Below are 9663 nucleotides of genomic sequence, written 5' to 3'. Positions count from 1 at the left end.
TGGAAAAGCAAGATGCTATAAGCCCAGGGGCTCCAACAGGGAAAAATAGCCCAGTGAGGAAAGGAAATAAGGAAATAAATAAATGAAGAGAACAAATTAACAATAAATCATTCTAAAATAAGTAACAACGTCAAAACAGACAAGTCATATATAAACTATTAACAACATCAAAAACAAATATGTCATAAATAAACTATAAAAAGACTCATATCCGCCTGGTCAACAAAAAAGCATTTGCTCCAACTTTGAACTTTTGAAGTTCTACTGATTCAACCACCCGATTAGGAAGATCATTCCACAACTTGGTAACAGCTGGAATAAAACTTCTAGAGTACTGCGTAGTATTGAGCCTCATGGTGGAGAAGGCCTGGCTATTAGAATTAACTGCCTGCCTAGTATTACGAACAGGATAGAATTGTCCAGGGAGATCTGAATGTAAAGGATGGTCAGAGTTATGAAAAATCTTATGCACCATGCATAATGAGCTAATTGAACGACGGTGCCAGAGATTAATATCTAGATTAGGAATAAGAAATTTAATAGACCGTAAGTTTCTGTCCAACAAATTAAGATGAGAATCAGCAGCTGAAGACCAGACAGGAGAACAATACTCAAAACAAGGTAGAATGAAAGAATTAAAACACTTCTTAAGAATAGATTGATCACCGAAAATCTTGAAAGACTTTCTCAATAAGCCTATTTTTTGTGCAATTGAAGAAGACACAGACCTTATATGTTTCTCAAAAGTAAATTTACTGTCGAGAATCACACCTAAAATTTTGAAAGAGTCATACATATTTAAAGAAACATTATCAATACTGAGATCCGGATGTTGAGGAGCCACCGTCCTTGACCTACTTACAATCATACTTTGAGTTTTGTTAGGATTCAACTTCATACCCCATAATTTGCACCATGCACTAATTCTAGCTAAATCTCTATTAAGGGATTCACCAACCCTAAATCTACATTCAGGGGATGGAATTGATGCAAAAAGAGTAGCATCATCTGCATATGCAACAAGCTTATTTTCTAGGCCAAACCACATGTCATGTGTATATAGTATGAAAAGTAATGGGCCAAGAACACTACCCTGTGGAACACCAGATATCACATTCCTATAATCACTATGGTGCCCATCAACAACAACTCTTTGAGATCTATTACTTAAAAAATCAATAATAATGCTAAGAAACGACCCACCCACTCCCAACTGTTTCAGTTTGAAAACAAGGGCCTCATGATTAACAGGGTCAAAGGCAGCACTAAAATCAAGGCCAATCATACGAACTTCCCGACCACAATCAAGGGATTTCTGTACAGCATTGGAGATTGTAAGAAGGGCATCACATGCTCCAAGGCCTTTACGAAAACCAAATTGCAAACTAGGGAGTAGATGATTACCTTCAGCAAACCTATTAAGACGTTTTGCCAGAAGACGTTCAAAAACTTTAGATAATATAGGAGTTATGGAAATTGGGCGGTAATCAGTGGGACTTGAGCTACCACAAACACATTTACATAGAGGAGTAACATTACCAATTCTCCAACTAGTGCTAAAAGCTCCTCTTCTTGCTAACTTGCGCAAAATAACAGATAACTTTGGAGCTAAGAAATCTGCTGTCTTTATAAAAAACAAAGGAAAAATACCATTTGGGTCTACACCTCCATAAGCATCAAGGTCCATCAACAGAGCTTTAATCTCACGAGATCGAAAAGCTAAACTAGTTAGTTTAGCCTCAGGAAAACATGAATGAGGAAGTTCAAGTTTTTCATTACTCTGTTTACTGTCAAAAACATCAGCCAAAAGTGCTGCCTTTTCCTTTGGACAGTGAGTGACTGAGCCATCTGGTTTAAGTAAAGGAGGAACTGTTGCATCTACATCAAAGAGTGCAGATTTAAGGGTAGACCACCATTTATGTTCCTGAGTTGTACCAGAAAGGGTTTCTTTTATGGTTAAATTGTATTCCTTTTCAGTTGAGGCATAAAGTCTCTGAGCAAAAGCTCGAAGCTGAGTATAGTTGTTCCAGGTCAAATCTGATCTGTTACCCTTCCAAAGATGATAGGCCTCCTGTTTCTCCAAATAAGCACGTCTACAATCATCATTGAACCACGGTTTGTCCTTCACTCGGTACCTTAGCACACGAGAAGGGATACGCCTATCAATTTTGTTGACTAGATTCTCATTCAAAGGGACAACAGGATCTACACTATTATATAATTGTGACCAATTCAAGCACAAAAGATCATGTAAAATACCATTCCAGTCTGCTTGGGATTTCATATAAATTTTACAAGAATATGATATATCAGGGACAGGCTGCTCAGTCTTCACTATTAATGAAATCAAGGCATGATCAGATGTCCCGACTGGAGAACCAACCCTACTAGTTATAACGCCAGGGGAGTCAGTGTATACGAGGTCTAAGCAATTACCAGACCTGTGAGTAGCTTCATTTATGATTTGCTCACAGCCTGCTTCAGAGGCAAAGTCTAAAGCTCTTAAGCCATGGCAATCGGTAGGAGAGATAGAACTTAACCACTCCCTATGGTGAGCATTAAAATCACCAACAAAGACAAAAGAAGCCTTTCTATCATCTTCTTGTATCTTAGCCATAATGGTAAGAAGACAATCGAAGATAGAATCATCCATGTCTGGATTCCGGTAGATCGAACACAAATAAAAGTTGTTATGCCTGCCACAAACTTTTATTACCTGAATCTCATGACATCCACATTGATAGCAGGACTTATGAGAAGCAGGGTACTCGGTCCTAATATACACCGCCATTCCCCTGGCCCTAGGGATGGCATCACGTTTCAACATTATTGGCTTCTTAAAACCAGTTATAAGGAGCTAAGATGAGTGCCTCATATTAGAAACCAAAGTTTCTGAGCACAAAAGAATATCATACTGTCTGGACGCAACTGTAAGGTCTTGGATATTTGCATGAAGACCACGAATATTGCAATACAGAAGACGACATTGACGAAATCTAGGACGTACTGGTCCCGGATTTCGCTCAATGTCTCCAGACAGCATGAGAATTAATAGAAATAAAAAAGAGACATCATACTTAAAAACTAGATTAACAAGAATTATAACAAAAACAATACGTACAGAATTATAAACAAAGTGATTGATGATACCCATAGACTATAGTAAAAAGTCTGAAAAACTGGTCAACATGGAGGAGCCGATACACCATCCAAGGCTAAATACCCTCCAGGATAGCCACTTCAACCGAAGGGAGGACAGTAAGGATGGTTTTGAGAAGAAAAATAATCAGAAAAAGGAAAAGACAACCTCTTGATAAACCACAAGGCATCCACGGCCCTTCTATTAAGCCTGCCCAACACACCATTTCAAAAAAACAAGAGGAAGAAAAAAAAAGAAAAAAAAATAAGATAGAATAGTGTGCCTGAGTGTACCCTCAAGCAAGAGAACTCCAACCCAAGACAGTGGAAGACCATGGTACAGAGGGTATGGCACTGCCCAAGACTAGAGAACAGTGGTTTAATTTTGGAGTGTCCTTCTCCTGGAAGAGCTGCTTACCACAGCTAAAGAGTCTCTTCTACCCTTACCAAGAGGAAAGTACACTGAACAAATTGCAGTACAGTAATTAACCCCTTAGGTGAAGAAGTGTTAAGTATCTCATTGTTGTCAGGTGTATGAGGAAAGACGAGAAAATGTAAAGAATAGGACAAACTATTCTTTGTAAGTGTAGGCAAAGAAAAAATAAGCCGTGACCAGAGAGAGGGATCCAATGCATTACTGTCTGGCCAATCAAAGGATCCAATACCTCTCTAGTGGTAGCATCTCAACGGGCGGCTGGTGCCCTGGCCAACCTACTACCTTTGTGTGTATATATATAAATATATATACATATATATATATATATATGTGTGTATATTTATATATATATATACATATATATATATATATATATATATGTATATATACGTATATATATATATATATATGTGTGTGTGTATATATATATATATATATATACATATATATATATATATATATATGTATATATACGTATATATATATATATATATATATTTATATATATATATATATATATATATGTATATATATGTATATAATGTATTTATATATAGATAATAAATATATTTTTTTTTCTGTTACAGTGGATGGGAACGAAATATCAACCTTCTGGAATGTCAGGAAAGTCTTATAGGTAACCATTTTTGCTCGAATTATTTAATTGACCAATATCTGGTACTTATGGCCAGATCTCTGGTAGCCCCGGAGATAGGTACCCCAAGTACTAAACCACTCCATCACTACACACACATATATATACATAGATAAATATATATATATATATATATATATATATATATATAATAAATTTTTGCGCATTTAAACGTGTTTTTCATATTTCAAATAAACCATATATATTAATACATTAAGGTCTGGATTCTCTTAACAACCTCGGGATCAGAGCCCCAAGCGGAATCACCCAAAGACTATAGTATCAGACCGGCCGGGATTTGAACCCTGATCCAGGATACCTGTATGCCAGTGACCATACCACTCAGCTCCTTAGGTCGTTAAGAGAATCCAGACCTTAATGTATTAATATATATGACTTATTTGAAATATATATATATATATATATATGTATATATATAGATATATATATATATATATATATGTAGAAACATAAATAGATATTCAGATATATATATATATATATATAAATATATATATATATATATATATATAGGCTATATATATATATATATATATACACATATACATATATATACATATATATAGAAAGATAGATAGATAGATAAATATATATATATATATATATATAGAAAGATATATATACATATATATATATATATATATATGCATATATATATATATATATATGTATATATATATATACATATATATATATATATATATAAAGATAGATAGATATATATATATATATATATATGTGTGTGTCCGGACCCTTGTTGGGTCGTGGTGCACGTTCTTATCGCACGAATAGGGAAGACTGTGTTGGAAGTAATATCCGTAATAAAATTGGCCAGTGGAAACGAAACACTTGGGAAAACTCAACAATATTTATTAACATTTTTTTTTTTTGAAAAGCCAACCTTGTGACTACCCAACAATTTAACAACTTAAAACTAAACAAATGACAGGTAATGATTAACAAATACCTACATGAACATTTTAACAAATTAATAATCAACAAATGACACTTGACCATTTATAACAAAATTTCCCAACGGGAAGCAACAGACTCTCAACAAGAAAGAGTCAAATAATAATTACCCCCAAATGGCTAGCTACAACAACATTTCTCGATGGGAAACAACACACTCTCAACTAGAGAAAGTTAAATCATTTAAATAATTAAACAAAAACACTAGATACCTAAATGTGCTCAACACTCTTTGAAGCTTGAGAAATGAACACCCACAGCTCCAAATAAGGTAGCTGCTCCACAGGTACACTACTACTGTAGGGAGTACAGCTCCGTAGGACTCCTCTCCAAAGGCAAAGAAATATGTATATATGTGTATGTATATAGAGATATTTCTATATACATACACAGAAAGGTAGGACTAGAAATAAATATGAGATAATATTCAATTTTAAATGAAAATGCAGAGACAACAAATAAGAGTTGTGGACGAGCCTCTAGAGACTGTTAATGAATATAATGTACGTACTTGAGATAGAAACAAAGAGTTAAAACTATGCCATTACGTCTTGCCAAGTGTTTTCCCAGGACACAAGACCGAAATAAAAAAAAAAAAAAAAGATAAGCATGGGATGGAGAGCATTTTGCAAACAAAACAAAATTATGAAACGTAAAATGCCACTTTCCCTAAAAGGAAAAGAATTTAATGAGATGGTCTTACTAGTCTTAACGTATGTACCAGAAACTTGGAGCTTTACTAAAGCATTAAAACAAAGGTAATTACAATTCAAAGAGCTAGGGAAAGAATAATGATTGAAATAACACTGAGAGAGAGAAAAAGAGCGACATGGATACGAGAATAAAGTAAAATACAAGATATTCTAACATGTAAGAACAAAAAGTGGACGTGGGCAGGGCTGGACAGACAATGAGAAGGACAGATAATAGATGAAAATTAGGGATAACAGATTGGGTCCCTAGAGATTGTAAAAGAAGCAGGGGAAAGAATAAAAGATATATTGACGAACTAAGAAAGTTTGCGGGAGTGGACTGGCGCAGAAAGACCATAAACAAACGCAAGTGGAAAGAGATATCTGAGTCCTTTGTTCTGCAGTGGGCTAGTATCGCTGATCATAACGATGACACATATGCTTATGTATATATAAACATACATGTATGAAGACGAAAATATACATAAATATGTATATGAACATACATAATTTTATATATATATATATATATATATATATAAAATATATACTGAACGGTTTACACACACACACACACACACACATATATATATATATATATATAGAGAGAGAGAGAGAGAGAGAGAGAGAGAGAGATAGATAGATAGATAGATAGATACATACATACATACATATATATCTATATATCTATATATATATATATATATATATATTATATATATATATATATATAGAGAGAGAGAGAGAGAGAGAGAGAGAGAGAGATAAATGAACCTCACGTCAAAAGCCACCCACACCCCCAGCAAAGCCGATTAATTTGTTCTTCAATCATAGATAAAAGTTAAGGAAATGATTCAAAATTTTATGATGCTAGACACACAATATTTTCAACTTCTTCATCTGTCTGGAATAACTTCAAGTGGTTTGGCATAAAACATTCATGAGACTTAAATAGATTTTCTGGGTCAAAAACTTTAGCGGAAATATTTTCTATCAATTTTCACAGAAAAATGTCCTAATGACGTCAATTCTGAACCGCCTCTTTGTTATTGTTCCTGAAGACCATCCATTAAAATTCTGAAAGTCATTTCTGAATACAGAATCTCACTTTTTAAACGGTGAAAAGGGAAATATAACTTACTGGAGTTCCTTTCCAAACATTCCTTCAATGTTTGGTTTTAAATGAAGTCTTTTGCCTGGAAGGTATCTTATCCGGCAGAAAATCCCATGAAAATTTCCTGATAATGGAAATGCATAAGTGACCTAACATGAAAAATGTTCATTTCACTTCAGATTCATTAGCTGCATAAGACAGCTGGTCATATCTCCTAAAGAATGCAACGGTTGGGAAGGAAGGGTGTTGGTCATGATTCTATATTTATTATATTATTAACAAAAATAAGAGCTGCTGAAACATCATTTATTGCATTATTTGAAAATCGGCTTCGCAAAGAGAACTCAATGTAATTTTCTTCGAATGGTAAACAAATCCATTAATGTATATATGTAATACTTGTGCTTACTGTACTTATAATTATACAAAGAAGGCTTTTCACATGTCTGTAACATATATTTTCATTCATTCTTATTTAACAGCCGATGAGGTATGTTGGAGAACGTACAGACAGACGCACACAGGTCTTTTTATGGTCTTTCAGTGCCAGTCCAAGCCAGCAAACTTTTTCAGTTCGTCAATACAGCGTGTACTCTTTCTTCCCCTGCTTCTTATACAAACTCTAGGGATCCTTTCTATTATTCTTAAAGTCCATCTATTGTCTGTCAATCACATTATATGTTCTTGCCCAGGTCCATGTGTTTTCCTTACATGTTAGACTATCTTTTACTTTAGTTTGCCATCTTAAGTACGGATATTCCTCAACAATCTCTAGAGGCTGGGTCATAACACTTATATATTGTCTCTGCATTTACATTGAACATTATCTTAGTTTTACTTATATGCATTTTCAGTCCTATATTTCTGCTTTCGCTATTATCTTCTATCATCTTTTATAATTCCTCCCATGATACAATAAACACAACTACGTCATCTGCAAGTATTAAGTTGTTGAGGTATTCCCCATTAAAATTAATTACTACATCTTCACAATCTAAATTCTTAAAAATTTCTTCCAGGCATGCTGTAAATAATTTAGGAGTGATGGGGTCTCCCTGTCTAACTTCTATCTCAATCGGAATTTTCTCACTATCATTATGTAGTTTCAGGATTGTTGTACTTGTATAAATATCTTCAAGTGTTCTAACATAAGATTCTTCTGTTCCCTGTTTTTGAAAGGCTTTCATTACAGCTGATGTTTTGATAGAATCAAAAGCTTTCTCATAGACTATAAATGCCATAAACAGTGATTTGTCATACTCTGTTGATTTTTCCATTAGTTGGTTAATTACATGGATAGGTCAGCTGCAGAACTCCCACTTCTAAAGCGTGCCTTCCCTCACGGTTGATTTAAGTCTAACAGTCTTTCTATTCTGCCTAATATGATCTTTCTGACTATTTTATATATTACAGAGAATAAACTTATTGAGCGGTAGTTTTTTCAGCTCTTTTGTGTCTCCCTATTTGTGAATTAATATAATGATAAAGTTTTTCCAAGTTGTTAGGTATAGACCATTCTTGCAGACATTTGGTGTAGAGTTCAGCCAGATTTACTACTATGAAATCTCCTCCATCTATTATTAAATCAATTGATAGGCCATCTTCTATTGCTGCTTTGCCTCTTTTCATGCCTTTGAATGCTTTTTTTTTTTACTTCTCCTACTTTAAAGATTGGTACCGGCTCAGGTTTTTCATTATTTCTATTAGTGAAAATATTCCATATATCACTATTGTATAGCATTGTATGGAAATCCTCTGCAATATTTATCACTTCATCTTTATTGTGGATCTTAATTGTGACGTCCTGTCTCAAGTGTTCTTTCATCAATTTGATGCTTCTTCCTTTCTTTAGTGTTTCCTAAATTTTGGTCTGATTGTGTTTACGAATATCCTTGGGTTGTTAGTTTGTTTATTGTTTTGGATAGTTCTACTAATTCTATTTCATCTCTCTTGGATTTTACCTTCATTTTCAATCTTTTCTTTTTTTAGGTTTTTGGTCATTTCTGATAGTTTTCTTTGATCTTGTTTAGGAACTCTTCCACTTAACTCTTGTGCAGATTCAAATAAAAATTTTCTTAAATTACTGATCATTTCTTCTTTACTTGCTTTATTTTCATCATGTAGCTGGAATACTTATTTTGTATAGATAAATTATACTCATCAGATTTTTCTCTGGTAACAAGAGTGTATATTTTCTTTCGTAAAATGATTATTTCTCTCTTGTTCCTATGATCTAATCAAATTTTGCTTCTCATCTTTCTATGATTGATTGACTTTGAGATTTTTAACACTATTATATCTTTAACTAAACTTACTTTTTCACTGAGAATAATATCTATTTAATCTTTCGCTTCTCCATTTGAGCTTCTCACTGTCCTTTTTCTGTTCCTTTCTATAAAAGAAAGTGTTCATAATTTTAAGATTATTTTTTTTTCGGCAAATTCTACAAGCATGTCTCCTCTGTCATTCGTTGTGCCTACTCCAAATTTACCTATTGCTAATTCTCCTCTCTTCTTTTGAACTACTTTAGCATTTATATCAACACAAAAAAAAATTTAAATTGATGCTTATGTTTTTTTTCATAGATATCTGCATATCTTGATAAAAAGTTTCTATTTCTTCCCTTATATAGGAT

This window comes from Palaemon carinicauda, chromosome 12, assembly GCF_036898095.1.
Source record: "Palaemon carinicauda isolate YSFRI2023 chromosome 12, ASM3689809v2, whole genome shotgun sequence".
Taxonomy (NCBI): domain Eukaryota; kingdom Metazoa; phylum Arthropoda; class Malacostraca; order Decapoda; family Palaemonidae; genus Palaemon; species Palaemon carinicauda.
Note: the sequence above shows the minus strand (reverse complement) of the source record.